General features: G+C 44.6%; 1 protein-coding gene and 1 long non-coding RNA gene across 2 annotated transcripts in view; one reads left to right on the top strand and one right to left on the bottom strand.

Annotated features, from left to right (window-relative positions):
• LOC105887312 overlaps positions 1–319 on the top strand; it is a 1737-nt gene extending 1418 nt beyond the window's left edge. The window contains exons 2-3 of the long non-coding RNA XR_001161436.1: positions 4–183; positions 285–319. This is a non-coding gene — a long non-coding RNA (uncharacterized LOC105887312). The remainder of the gene's footprint in view (positions 1–3; positions 184–284) is intronic.
• The window catches only part of NFIA (nuclear factor I A), a 381754-nt gene that overhangs the window by 157428 nt on the left and 209567 nt on the right, over positions 1–14759 (bottom strand). The window lies entirely within an intron of this gene.

Genomic DNA, 14759 nt, shown 5'->3' with positions numbered 1-14759 from the left:
GAGGTTCACAGGAGTAACATGCAGGCAGCGTGGACCGAGGTTCACAGGAGTAACACGGGGACAGCGTGGACCGAGGTCCACAGGAGTAACACGCAGGCAGCGTGGACCGAGGTTCACAGGAGTAACACGGGGGCAGCGTGGACTGAGGTTCACAGGAGTAACATGCAGGCAGCGTGGACCAAGGTTCACAGGAGCGGGCAGCGTGGACCGAGGTTCACAGGAGTAACACGGGGGCAGTGTGGATGGAGATTCACAGGAGTAACACGCAGGCAGCATCGATGGAGGTTCACAGGAGTAACACGCGGGCAGCATGGACCGAGGTTCACAGGAGTAACATGTGGGCATCGTGGACCAAGGTTCACAGGAATGACACGGAGCAATGTGGACCGAGGTTCACAGGACTGAGATGCGGGCAATGTGGACTGAGGTCCACAGGAGTAACATGTGGGCATCGTGGACCGAGGTTCATAGGAATGACACGGAGCAATGTGGACCGAGGTTCACAGGACTGAGATGCAGGCAATGTGGACTGAGGTCCACAGGAGTGACACACGGGCAGCGTGAACTGAGGTTCACAGGACGGACATGTGGGCAGCATGGACTGAGGTTCACAGGACTGACAGGTGGGCAGCGTGGACCAAGGTTCACAGGACTGACATACGGGGAGCATGGACCAAGGTTCACAGGAGTAACACGTGGGCAGTGTGAAATGAAGTTCACAGGACTGACATGCAGGCAGCATGGACCGAGGTTCACAGGAAGGCAATGTGGACTAAGGTCCACAGGACTGACACGCAGGCAGCGTGGACTCATGTTCTCATCATGTTCAACCCTGACAAAGGCCCTCTATAAAGCCTGTTCAGCAGTGCTGGGCTCCATAATAAAATTAGCATGATAGACAGCAGGAGAGCTCAGATGAAAGCTTTGTATGGAAAAGAGGAAGATGGGAGAACTCTACAGAGTGTTCCCAGACGTGGTGAGCACTTGGCCTCCTTGTGTTCTGGAGATTATGCAAATGGAAAATGCATTGAGAATGTTGCTCTGAAGGGTAGGGTACTGAGTAATGGCTCCTGTAGGAGTGCTGGGTTTGAGGAGCTTTGCATGAGCATTAATTTTCCATCAGTCCAAATGTTTCAGTATGGGTCCTACTTGGGTTACAGAATCACCACCAGGGCCCTGAGTCAGGACAGTAACAACAACAATAATAATGGGAGGGATACCGGATGACCATCTATTGAAGATTACCGTGGAAATGAAAATAAAGCTATACAAGTATCTGAGAGTCACGTACTGATTTTGTTGTTTCCTCACTGAGAAAATGAAAAAAGATTAAATGATTTGCTTGAGGTCACACTGTTAGTCAGGGACAAAGCCAGGATGCAACCCAGATGCTGCCAGGCCCATCTTCCCCCATGGGGCCATCTTCCTCACCATACCATAGTTTGCCTTTAAGCAAAACTACATCCCCAGGCCCCCAGCAGTTCACTAACACAGAGCAGTTCTATTCTACATGTGGCTTTTAAACTATGAACTTGGATTAGGTACACTGAGTGGGGGGGGAGTCTCCTATCAGCCATTTAAAAAATAAATCTTTATTCTTCCCCATAGCGTAACACTCAGTGAGACCTCAAGTAATTTTTTATTATCAATGATGACGATGTCCTATGGATTTTTTCCACTCATTTAATCCTTTGACCTAAGCACTACAATGGCAAAGCATATGAGAAACTATATTCATTTTTTGTTAAGAGAGTGTCACTACCACCTGCTTTCTACCATTACCAGGAAGAAAATGGGACTCCCTTCATCTCTGCCCCCTCTGCAACATTCACACAGAGATAACCTGGCTGCTACTGCATTAAAAATTTAAAGCTTAAAAATTTAAAGCCAATAAATCCCAAGAACCACCAGGTTATTCTGCTGGACTTGTCCTTCATCCGGTTCAGCTATAGAAGGGGATAATGATCTGTCATAAAGGTAAATTCATTACCACAAGATAATATCATCCAACTTGTATGGCCCACTTTCACAGTGAGGCACGTTTTGTGTGTAGCACTGCATCTCAGTTCTCCAGGGAGCACTTCACTGTCGACATAATAACAACAACAACAACAACTTACATTTATAGGGAAGACAAGATGGCCTATATTTCCTAACTCCTGACAAAGGACAGCTCCCAGCTTTGCTTCAGCTGCATCAGTTACCATCACAAAATTCTCTGCAAAGTGTGCAGTCTTTAAAAGATGCCAGCAAATGGATCTGCTAAAGGTTCATAAAAGTTTAGCTCTCACAAACAGGTGACTCAGTTGCCAACCCCATTGTGTTAGGGAAGTACTCCCAATGGTGTTACTTCAGAGCAACTTAATAAAAACACAAAAAGGGGCCAGGCACAGTGGCCTAAAATCCTAGCACTCTGGGAGGCTGAGGCGGGAGGACTGCTTGAAGCCAGGAGTTCGAGACCAGCCTGAGCAAGAATGAGAACCTGTCTCTATTAAAAATAGAAGAATTAGACAGGCGTGATGGGGGGATAGTAAGCCCAGCTACTCAGGAGGCTAAGGCAAGAGGATTTCTTGAGCCCAGGAGTTGAGAGGTTGCACTGAGCTATGATGATGCTACTGCACTCAACCCAGAGCGGGACAGAGTAAGACTGTCTCAAAAACAAACAAAAAACACGAAAGGAAACACAATCACGCTTGGAGACTAGCTTGGAGACTGGCGATGATTCTTTACGTGCTGCCAGCTGATTCACTTCATCACTGAACAAACTTACCCAGATGATTGATTCTCATTATGGTTTGAAAAACAAAATCACGTTTTCTAGTGCTGGGTTATAATATTGCCTCAGTCTGTTAAGGCTGCTGTAACAAAACACTGCCAACTGGGTAGCTTATAAACAACAGGAGGCTAGGGAATCCAAGATGAGGTACTACAGACTCAGGATGAGAGAAGACCCTCTTCTTTATAGGGGTACCTTCTATCCATGTCCTCACGAGGCAAAAGGGGCCTGCTAGCTCTCTGTGGTCTCTTTAATAAGGGCACTAATCCCATTCAAGAGGGCTCCACTCTCATGACCTAGTCACCTTCCAAAAGGCCCCACTTCCTAACACCATTACCATGTGGTTAGGATTTCAACATGTGAATTTTAAGAAGACACAAACATTCTGACTACAGCAGATGTAATTATTGTAGAATAAATCCTTCCAGGCTCATGCCACCCTATCAGAGAATTTTTTTTTTTTCCTAAAAACACTGCTTTAATCTAAAATGGGTAATCATTCTTTACTCATCAACCTAGTACTTTCTGACTTTTTCCTATATAGACAGTACTGACTTCAAGGTCACCAAGAAAGGCAAGGTGAATTAGAAAGGGACAGTCTTCCAAAGGACTTATTAGAGCAGAGTAGGTCCTAAACTTTGGCATAAGATGACTCTTCTTCTAGCCTAAGAGCTTTCTGTGCTCTGATAGGACAGGACAGACAATGCCTAGGTATGTACGGACTTGCTGATCCTACAGAATAACCTCTCCAGGACTCCAAAGCCAACACGTGGGCACCATCTTCGTGAGGTTGAGTGGTGAACAACCTTCACAAGCCAGGGGCTCAAGAGGTCAACCTTATTTTACAAGTACCTAGTTATGAATGATGGTAACTGGTAAAGGAGAAATAGGTGAGCGAGAGAAAGTATTACAGAAACAATAGCTGAGGGGAAAAAAAATTCTTCACCAAATCCTACTATTCCTATCCCAAAACAAAACCCAGGGTTTGGCAGTGACAGGTGAAACGGCTAGAAGGTTGGCAGGCAGAGAGCCAGACAAGTGAGAGAAGCAGAAAGATTGAGCACAAGTCCCTAAAGATGATCAGAAGACACAGTCTTCTGCTAATGGGAAGATGATCCTTTGGAGCTGGGCTCTAGGTCTGAATTATACCCATACTCTTCTGCTAACTGAGCCTCAGAGTCTTCATCTGTTAAATGGGTCTAATATTAAACATCTAAAAATTAAATAAGAGAGCAGGACCTGGCTCGGCGCCTGTAGCTCAACCGGCTAAGGCGCCAGCCACGTACAGCTAAGGTGGCGGGTTCAAGTCCCCAGCCCGGACCCGCCAAACAACAATGGCAGCTGCAACCAGGAAATGGCCGGGCGTTGTTGCGGGCGCCTGTGGTCCCAGCTACTTGGGAGGCGGAGGCAGGAGACTCGCTTGAGCCCAGGAGTTGGAGGTTGCTGTGAGCTGTAATGCCACGGCACTCTGCCCAGGGGGACAGCTTGAGGCTCTGTCTCAAAAAAAAAAAAAAAAAAAAAAAGAGAGCAGGACCTAAAGACAGGATGGTTTTTCTTCCTGTTTCCATCCCACAGGAGGAGTACAGAAGGGTTCCTGGTCCCCAAATGTTTACCTGGGGCCTTCAAAAACACTTTGGGCTCTCAGCTTATCTGCCTAACAGGTCTGCAGGGCTGTTGAATTTCCTAAGTCCACATTTCACAGACCACAGCTATGTAGAGTTCCCGAAGTCTCACTTGCAACTTCTCTGATACTTGGTTTCTCCTCTCCCTCAAAAACAGAGACTTCTGCAAGTCTAGCCAATGGCCAACTTGAATTTACTGGAGGCTCTGTGAGGTCCATCTGGCCTGATGTCCACTGGGGTATAGCACTGAGCTGTCCCATGGTTACCTTGTGCCCTGCTAACAGGTTCCAGGAACTTGTGGTTCTTTCCACCTCTTGCCATGCGTTCTCGTCCCCACCCTCTCCTGTTTGACATCTGTCCTTCCTGTGGCTGCCATGGCTCCATTTGCAACCTTTGTTGTCTCTGATCCTTCAAAGGCTGAGTGCTCCTCATGGCCCCATGCCCAGCGTGCATCCTGACACTCACAGTCTGTCCACTCTTCAGCCCTAAGCTACTTTACAACATGCTATTTTTGTGTGCAATGGGAATTTTGGTAAGGGACAAGTGTCAGACTTGAAAAGTCTAGTAGAAATCTACCTAAATTTCATTGTGATAATGACAGTCACAACTAACACCCGATCAATTCCCTCCCTTGACCCTTGTGGGGAGACAAGCACTCCTACTATTCCCGTTTTCACAGGAGATGGAGAGGCTTGGGCGAGGCTGCAGTTATTAAGGTGGAATCTGTGACTCCAAGTTCTTTCCCTTCACGGCTTCCCTCATGCTTTGTCATCAGAAAGGAGGAAAGGGTGGTGCCCCATTATGGTTCTGTTTCTCCCTGAATCACTCCTCACAGCTCAGGGTGTCTCAGGGAGTCCATGTTACCAACAAAATCTCTTGGGAACTTTGACCTCTTCAATCCTACCAAGGATCAGATCAAAACGGCAGGAATTTGAAGGGCAACTGGGGTTTCTTTTCAAGTGACCATCTCAGCAGCCCCCTTGACCCCTCGCTGCCACCCCAGAGTCCCGTGTTCCGTGGCAGACCCTTGACAGCCACGTTAGAAAAGTCACCTTGAAACCCCCCATGTTCTTCATCCTTTTCCCAAACCCGCAGACAAGCAGCTCTTTGAAAAGGAATTCATACGCTTCCTCAGCTAACGTTTTCACCAAAGGAACTTTAGGTGAACTAATGCTCAGTATGCTTTCGCCCTGGAGCACAACTTCAAATAAACTCAGAGTAGAGATAACATGGCTCAATGATGTCACCATGACCCCTGGTCTGGATGACTGTGGCAGAGCCCAAGTTAGGGTCCCTTCTTGTGCCCCTGACTCCTGTGCTGTACTCTGAACAGCATCCTCTTTCTCCCACACTCAAATCCCGAAATGCCATCCATATTATAGGGAGGAAAAACCAAAGCCTTCCAACAGCCTCCTCGGATCTCAGAGTGTGACCCCTGTGCGGTGGCATTAGCACCACCTGGGACCTGAGTGAGAACTCAAGGTGGGCTGAGTAGCCACTTGAGTTTTAACAAGTCTTCCAGGTCCTTCTGATGCTGCTGACCCGTGAGAACCACGGTCCTGCATGCACTGCCCGCCGCAGCCCGCGCCCTTCACCTGTGCGGTTCTCCTCCCCCTCGCCAGCTTCGTTCTGTCCACCCTGGCCTTGCCCAGACACCTGCGTGTCGCTCCCTCACCCTTCCCAGCTCTTGGTGCAAATGTCGGCTTCTCTATGCGTCTGCGGCCATCTTCTTTAAAACCACAACTACTCCTGTTCTTTCTGTAAATTTTTCCACAGACTTTTTGTGATCTCACATCCTCTGTGTTTTTCTGATTTATGTTTTAGTTCTCCGTCTCCACCAATCAGAATGTAAACTCGTTGAAAGGCAGAAATGTTAGGTGTTTTGTTTTGTTTTTTTGCAGTTTTTGGCCGGGTCTGGGTTTGAACCCGCCACCTCCGGCATATGGGGCCCGCGCCCTGCTCCTTTGAGCCACAGGCACCGCCTGAAATGTTAGGTGTTTTATTCACTGATATATCCTGTGTGACTTGTCTGGCACAAAGTAGATGCTCATTAAATATTTGCTGGATGTTGACAGAAGGGACGGTTACATTTTGCCATTTAGAAGCCATCTGACCTGAGTAAGGTTTTTAATCTCGCTGAGCCTCAATTTCCTCATCAATTAAAAAGCGAATTAAAATTTAAAAATAGACACAGAATACAGACCATTTTTTAGTCATAGAAAAATGACTAGAATAGAAAAAAAACTCATGTCAATGTCATTAGAACCAAATGAAGAGTAAAGATTTGAACTTCTAAAAGCATTTTTAGAGTCTGGAGAACATTTCTTGAGGGGGCATTGATAAAGATACATTCCCCATTCTAAGAACAGGTTGATAAGAAAGGCAATAATCATCTTCCTATGTTGAAACTGTTTTCCCAAAATGCAGCCTTGTAATGAATTAAGAACAAAGGGATTATAAACATGCTATTTAATTATCCTTAAAAAAAGACACGTATTAAATAGGAAACGCACTGAAAACTTAGGTTCGTTTGTAAGTAATTTTTCCCAAAATATTGCAATAAAATGTTTGGGAACATCTAATAAAACTAATATGCAGCTGGATTTTCTTGCCCCCAAACTAATTTGTGCTGATTACAAGAGAGGTCACAAGGTTGGTATGCTTTATTTTTGATGCATTCATTATGATTGTTACTATGGATGAAGACTAAACACACAAAAATAAAACATCCTGTTGGGGAGTGATCTACTCAACACACAGCACATGTTTTCTCTTCTGTCATTAGTCTAAGGGGGATTTCCACAAAAAACAGGATTCTTAGAAACTAAGCTTTGACTCATCACCGCTGCACATCCCACTTAGTCGCTGTCCTGGGGCTGCCCAGTTCTCTCTGATGAAATAAATCTGAGGTTGTACATTTAAAAAGTAACTTGTGGCTATGGTTAGATATTTGGAGAACAAAACCCTCTTTCATACTGTTATGCTTAACAGGATAACCTCATGATGAAGAGCTTGACAACTGCTTCACATTACTTTATCCTACACAGTTTCTACCAGGAGCAAAGGCTTTTCTAGAGCGCCTACTCTGAGCATCTAGAAAGAGGTGGGTACAGGACCACAGCTCTCCACCAAGAAACAAGGTCAGAGAGAAACTGCTCACTTCACGGGGAAATGGCAGCTGTCAAAACACACATCTTTTTTCATACCTACCATTTTCTCCCTTGTGTAAATGGCCCCACTGGTCCTCGGCAAGAGCAGCATGTCCAAGTAACACGGTAACGTGAAGAGTTCTTTCTCAGAGGAGGGCTACGGATGAGACTCCAGGAAAGGAGACCCGAGCAGCAGTGGCGAAGTGTGGCCAACCAGCACCACCAGTGATGACATGGTTTGCTTATGTAGAAGACCCGACTCAGACAGAATCTACCCTGCCATTGCCCTGGAAGAGCCCAGAGTTCTTTCCACCAGGAGAAACTGGGAGACACCACTTTCCAACAAAAATCTGATGTCCATCATTTCCACTTGGAGGTGAATAAAATCCACATGTTACTCTCTCAAAAGGTTCTACACTGCAAACTTCATTTCTCTTCAAATAAAACTAGTCATTATCCACTGCTAAAGAAATCTTCAAGAAATTTATCAGAGAAAGATACCTAAAGAGTAATGTTTTTAAAGTACCTTTAAAAATACCCACAAGGGTTACTATTGTTCCTGCTTTCCCTGAACCCAGGCAAGAATCTTCCCAAAGAGCTTTGGTTTCTACCCTGTGAGGCCGGCTCTCCTTCACTCTGTAAAGGACAGTCCTTAAAATGCATCAGTGTGAACTATTCGTGGTTCAGCTTTAATAAAAAAATTGGCTGTAAGAACACTTAAAATCATTGGAAGATGTGAAACCTACCTACATCTATAGATTTTATAAATTTCTTGATGGACTGGGGTCACTCGGAATTATTTTCATTGAATTACACACCTGTATTAGAGTCTCAGCTTCTAGCAGTGGGCTCTAAAGAAGCCATCTCACCCTGTCCTCGACGGCAGTGGCTTTCGACCTTTGTCTCCTCATGGCACACTTGAACCCATAGTTAAACTTTTGTGGCACACTTAACGTTATGTTGATCAAAAAAAGAATATACTTACTGTGCTTTGAACTTCTTTGAAAATAATTTCATTAATGATCTTTAAAACCTTCTGCAGCGCTCCTAAGACCCTCTCACAGCACAGCAGTGTGCTGGGCAGGCAGGGTGGAAACCACTGCTTGGCTGGGTCTACTCAGGTGCCCCCAGTGGCCCTGACTGCTGCCATCCCCGCAGCGCTCTCCGGCTGAAGCTCTGCATGAGAACTCTCCCTCACAACTCAGCACTGGGCACAGCCTGCTTCCCCTGAAGAACTGGTACGTATTTTCTCATGGGTAATGAGAACCACATAATTAATCAAGTATGTTTCTTCTTTTCCACTGGCAGCCAGGAAATTCAGAACTGAGCTTATATCCCAGTGTTATTAACTATGCAGAACCATATGGCACAATCTTTAACTTTTTTTTGTTTTTACCTTTAATTTATAGATTTCTCAATCCTGATTTTTTTACTTATTTATCTTTTCCATTTTACTGTACATGTTTTTGAAAGCCAATGTTTATCACAGGGAGGTTTATGCATATACACATATTCCTAGTACACCTGCGTGTATCTATGTGCGTGAACAGTGTTGTATGTAAGCTTGGTAATTAGAAAGATTACGATTCTAGTGTCTCCATGAGAAAGAATTGTTACATGAAACAGAAATAAAATTGGTTGTACTATTTATTGGAGAGAATTATTTTAAATAAATCTCTATGGGCTATCTATGAATATATAGAAATAGCCATGTTTTATGGTACTTTCTATAATATTCCTTTTCTACAATAGTATTATACTAAAGTTATATTTTTATTACAATACAGATGAGTATTTAGAGTTCTTGGTCTCTAATTTCTAAATGGCCTTGTTCTTAAACATTTCAGACAGGTGTCAGTTGTTAAGAATTCAACCTGGTCATCATTCATACTCTGGTGAAGAAGATCGTGCAATTACACTCAGAAGCCCGGGGTGCCTGGGGGGTAACTTATAGGGAGGAGTTTTGTAAAACTTAGTCCTGAGTACAATATAATTGTTAGCATCATTGCTATTGCCCACAGCATATCAAATATGATCATTAGAGGTTAACTGTATTTTACTGATACGCATGATAATAACTGTGGAAATATGGAAAAATAACTACAGAAATAAATAAGAAAAACATTTTTTCTAAAGTCACCCTTAGTTCATCTGCCTATTAAGAGGACGAGTCCAGCCCACAGATCTAAGGTTTTTTGTAAGCTCCAGGGGCCTTTATCGAAACGCTACAAACTAAAGATAGACTCAAGAACCCTCGGATATCTGAAAACTTAGTATCTCATTTTCTAAACACCTAAGAGATGAGCAATAGCCTGCTTGCTCCTTTCTTCCTGGGTATTAAATACCACCCAGCCATTCACTAGTAATCCAGGGAGCACCGAGCTAGGACATTAACCAGCTACCCAGCCTGTGTTCCAAACCTGGAGGTTAAAAACACAGCATTGTGAGACAAACACAGCTTCTCAGTACAGCGTGTGCACCCACTGTTCTGCCATTTAAACTCTGAGTCGCTGTACAAACAAGTCTATCTTGAGGAAACAGACCAGGTAATTTTCCATGTGGACTGTAGGAGATTTCACAAGAGCCCGCGCTGCCAGACATTTTCCTCAAATTCGTTATCTACAGTTTTCCCCATTAAGATTTCCCTTTATCAAAAATGTTTTTCATCAAGACTGTGCTTGAAGTGAAAGCTTTTTTCTACAGACATAGAGATTAAATAAAAAGAAAAATTAAAGAGGTAGTGGCCCCATTTGGGGAATGTGAGTTACAACTCCCTTCCTGATAGCTCAAGACAGACCCAAATGGAAACTTCAAACACTGAGTCTTCAATGTTCAGAGAAGCATTCAAAAGATAGGAACGGAAAGTAAAATTCTAATCAATGAAAAGATGCAAGAGGTGAAACGGCAGCAAACACTAACGGTGACTTGAGGGGCCTGGGACCTTCTGATAAGGACGGGCACCTGTGAGAGAAGGTAAACAGCACTCGGAGCGTCACTGGAGAAGACCGTCGTCTTCAGCATCTAGAACTCCCTGGACACTCACGGACAAGGCGTGAGCTGTGGCACAGAGCTCCGCCCTACAGTTATTCTAGATACACATGAAAATACAGTTTCATGAGGTTCGAAGCTTTGAAAATTTCAAAATACCTGTTCTACAAATACACGTGAGCCTCTTTTAGGGTAACTTTTAATGGGAAGAAAATAAAATAGAATCTTATTTGCAAATTAATGCAATCACTTTGAACAGAGGAGCTTGTGTTGTAAATTATCAATAACTAAAATAAAATCTAGTTCATTTGAGATGGACAATGAGATGTCAAAATATTTTTAAGTACTTTCCCTTCTTGTGCATTAGCTATGTGCTGAGAACTGTGCTGAACACCTTTTGTGCTTTTTCTCGTTTAAACTCATTAGTATTATCATGTCTGGATTACAGAAAAGTAAACCAAGTCACTTACCCAAAGTCATGCCGAAGTAAGGGCTGAGCCAGGAAGGGAAGCCAGTTTTCCAGGTTCTTAATTCAAGCCTTTTCTCCAACATTCTGACTGGCTGAATGATAGGACTGGATTAAGACAAGCTAGTGACAGTGCAGCCACAGCCAGGGGTAAACTGATAGTATCCCTGACTTACACCGCAAGCAATCTCTACAACACAAACATCACACTTGTGGACGCTATGCCCGCCTTCCACTCCGTCACTTGACCTTGCAGAGAGGTCACACCACACCTGGCTACTTTCTAAGCTGGTGATAAGCGTTCAGGCCGCACTGTGCCTGCGGTGGTGCTGTGTACTGATGGGACATGCTGGTGCCCCGACCTTCACTGCCCTTCTTCTCTGCTGGCTGAAACCTAACTTCCCATCCATGTCCCTACAGTCAGAATCAAAGCACTGTCAGCACTTGGTCTGCTGTCCTCGCAGAGCACTTAGTGTCATCATCAGGCACACTCCTGCCTGTTGCTTGCAGGCCCTACAGGACTGCACCCACCACACCCTTGTATCACCCGTGTGTGCTGAACAGTGCCCTGCATACGGCAGGCACTCAGTGTTTCAGGAGAGTTAAAACAGGAAACCCAGGCACTGCTACGACAGCATTTATATCAAAGAAAGGACCATCCCCAAAGGAACTGGAGAGCATTTCTGCTCACTCGTCTTTTTGAAAGGATTGTTCAGACAGCCTATCACCATTCCAAGGAAGGTAATGGGGCTATTTTTCTGTTTAGGAACCAGCGGTTTAAGTAATGTAAGCTACGGATCAGTGGTTTGCAATGATGGGGCTGATCGAAAGACAATCACACTCAGCACTGCTGAGGTTAATGGCACTGCCTCTTACAGAGGAGATATAAAGGAGAAGATAGGGAAGAAACCAATAAAAACATTTCCACGCACCTTTAATGGTGTGCAGAGCAGAGCTCACGTAAATGAATACCAACTAATGAAAACATCTGGAAAAGAGAGAGATTTTTACAGAAACCTTTTATCTACAGGTCCTATATTTATAGAGCAAACCTTTTAAATAAATACTGGGTTAAAAAAAAAATTAAACTGGTAATTGTTGTGATTCATTGTGGTTCATATAACTTTCATTAGGCCACCAGTAAAATAAATGAACCATTTAAGAAAAGCAGGCTCATCTCCACCAACTTATGACATGTACATCACGTCCTCAGTAAGAGCCTCCTCGGTAGGGACCACAGACCAGAACACTGTCTGGGGAGTGGCTGAACTCTGCCCACTCTGCTAGAGCTCTAGCTGGGCACAAAGCCCGTTCTGAGAGGGGAGGGGAAAGAATTCAGTTCAACCAGAAAAAATGCATGAAAAGCCAAGGATAGCTCTCCAAATATGTATAAGGTTTTCTTTCTAAGAACTTATTTTTTTTTCTTGTGTTAAAGGAGCTTTGATGTCTTGAAGACAGGTATTTGGTGGACACAGATTATGATCTGGAGGTAGGAAATTCAAAAGAAGAGATAAGATTTGAAATTAGAAGGTGCTCAAAACTTCTTTCAAAAATCTGAGGAATAATTTTTCAGGGATTTAAATTCTACGCTTGACAGACCTTTTAGACCAAGCACGGAAGACAGAGAACACTAATATTACCTTTTAAGATCACTAAATACAAGTATGAATTACTGGAGACAAGTCTTATTCCTATAACCCTCAGGAAAACAACAAATATAGATGGTTGAAGCCTATTTTTTCTTGGAGCTGTCTCTGAAAAAGAATAGTTTAAGTAAAATCCAATTAAAAGTGATCTGACTGCCACTGGAGAGAACATACTCCATGCAAAAAAGGAAAAAGCCTGGGGATTCGAAGGAGTTTAAGCGTGAATGAACCGGAGTCGTCTGAAGTCAAACACTGGAATACTAACATCACCCAAAGACCTCTGAAATGTATTCTAGACTGACTGAGGTATCATTGTTAGAAACTGAGGAGTTTATTTGTTTTGGCTATTTGAGGCAATTTTAGATGCTTACATTTTTAAATATTATCTTTGAAAATCTTCAAATGCCAGGTAAGCTCAGAACAGAAGATGGAAGTAGTGCCACAGGAAATCCAGAAAGAATCACCCAGTACCCTGGGACTCTGCAGCCCTGGGGGGGGGGAGGTAAAGCCGTGTGCCAGGAGCACCTTCCCTGCCATATCCACATGCAAGTGGGCACCGCTGAGTTAGAAAGAGAATGTGGGGGATATGCACTGGCCTTCCAGAATTTTTTAGGGGGTCAAAGATGGCAATGAAGCAGCCTTTCCTGTTGACCAGAAATTATTACAATGGCTCATTTTATACATGGCTCGATTGCTTATAAAGTGCTTCCAGTTACATCACATCAGTATATCCTTGAGAGGAAGAAGGGTACGAATGATGAGTGACCATTCCACAGATGAGGGTTCTAAGGCCTGGGGGAGTCAGGTGCGGTAGGACGGAGTGAAGTCAGGATCTGGGTGTCCTGAAGGCTTCATGAGCAGGGGAGGGGCAGAGTCACTGGGCAGCCCAGGTCCTCCATCCTGTCCCACCCATGGGCGCATTAGAGCTCCAGTTAGAGGATGAAACTCTCTTTCTAAAAAAAGTTTTCTCCAAGAAGAACTATCACATTCACTGCTCCTTCCGACTCTAACCATATTGTGTACTCTATGAGATCGTGAACAGAGTAAAGAAGACAGACAGCATCTCTTATGTTTATGTTAAGAAACACGAGGTGGACTCTGCCTTCTTTTCACACCGGTCCTCGTTTCATCTCCACCCACAGCCCATTCCTGTTTTATTCTTGCCTCCTTTTACTCGGCTCAGCCTCTCCCAGTGCAAAAATCCTTTCGTGTCAGTCAGCTCCACTGCCTTGGAGCACGGATTTACCTCTCGGTTTGACTCTTCACATTGCCTCCTGCATGGTCTCCCAAGGGCTACATGTAGGAAAGCTGATGGCTGTGGGCAGATGAGGATGGTGGGGACAGTGGTGGTGACACAGTGGGAGGACTATCAGACGTGGAGCCTCAAATCCTGCTCCTCCCAGACGAAACAAACCTTCTGCCTTCACTGGCAGCAACTTCTCATGCTCTCCTGGAAACCACCTTGCGGTGTCTGCAGCCCAGGGCCCCAGGTAGCAGAGGCACCCACCCCACAGAGCAACACCTAGGAAACAAGGATTGTGTTCTGAGGAGTGGGTGGGCTGGGACCTGCGAGCTCTGTCCAGAAGCCCCACGGATCACGGCTGGCACCGTCCTCTTGCCAGCAGCAGAGGGTCACAGCCCAGTCCCGCTGTGTGCACTGCACCAGACAACAAGGGTGTAGGAAAGTGTGAGAGGCTCGCTCAGTTCTGCATTTATGACTGATGCTTAGTGAACATATACTATGTTGACAGGTACTGTGCTAATGAGGAGACAAGGAGTAAAAAGGAAAAACAATCCTTGCCCTCATGGAGTTTACAGTCCACCGAATGCCTGCCTCTGCAGATGCTATCAGAGAATCATACAGATGCATTAATACTAAAACTGAGATAAACTGATTGAAGATTATACACAAAAGACTTTCAAATAAACTTAATAATTTGTTGGCAAATGAAGATAATGATTTCAAAAGCTGAACTTGCAAGTAGTTTTTCATTCTGGTTTCAATTTCTTTTGGAGAAGCACAAGTCTAAGGGAAGCGGAGGGCAGTGCGGCAGCAGGATGGAGGTGAGTGGAGGAGCTGCCCGTCGGGGGCCCAGGGCCGAGCCGCTCTGC

This window comes from Otolemur garnettii, unplaced genomic scaffold (genome assembly GCF_000181295.1).
Source record: "Otolemur garnettii isolate 467f Iridium unplaced genomic scaffold, OtoGar3 scaffold00066, whole genome shotgun sequence".
Lineage (NCBI taxonomy): Eukaryota > Metazoa > Chordata > Mammalia > Primates > Galagidae > Otolemur > Otolemur garnettii.
Note: the sequence above shows the minus strand (reverse complement) of the source record. Positions and strands in the feature narration are given on the sequence as shown.